At 55.0% G+C, this 575-nt stretch overlaps 1 pseudogene; it reads left to right on the top strand.

The window, feature by feature from the left end:
* The first annotated feature begins 363 nt into the window (after positions 1-363).
* Positions 364-575, top strand: part of LOC115406129 (phospholipase ABHD3-like) — a 5,308-nt pseudogene continuing 5,096 nt past the window's right edge.

Raw genomic sequence — 575 nt, 5'->3', positions numbered from 1 at the left:
TGTTGAGGACTGACCACATAAAAACAGAGACGCTCCCACAGCTCGACCCTGCGGGCTGTGGTTCCCCCTCTCTGATAGAAAGCACTGGAATTTGCATTTTGCATGTTTATAATTAATGTGTGGTAAAGATTTGGGCTCCGTTTGACCCTTTTGTCTTTTCATTTTAGCTGCTGGAAATGAGAAAGCGCCGTTCTTTCCCTTCCCATACCCACCGGCCTCTCTGAGAGATCCTGTCTGCTCCGGCCCTCCGTGATGAACACTGCCGTCTTTGATGTGCTGAAAAATCAGCTGCTGGAACAATGTGGAGGAATGCTGGGTAACCGCGGGGTTGGACATTATCCCATGCTGTCTTCGCCAGCGGTCATGATCAATGACGGCGTCTGGAGCCGCGGCCCCCCGGCTGAGGAGCAGCGGAGCGTCAGGTCCCCGTGAGGAAGTGCCTGTTGGGATAATGCCGGAGGGCATCCGCCACCGGGCGCCTCGAGCGCCAGTGGGCTGCTGTGTTCGGACACTCATTGTGTGTTTCGATGGCAGAGCAGATAATCGCTGAAGGCTCCATGTCCACAGCCACATGT

Source organism: Salarias fasciatus, chromosome 18 (genome assembly GCF_902148845.1).
Source record: "Salarias fasciatus chromosome 18, fSalaFa1.1, whole genome shotgun sequence".
NCBI classification, from domain to species: domain Eukaryota; kingdom Metazoa; phylum Chordata; class Actinopteri; order Blenniiformes; family Blenniidae; genus Salarias; species Salarias fasciatus.
Note: the sequence above shows the minus strand (reverse complement) of the source record. Positions and strands in the feature narration are given on the sequence as shown.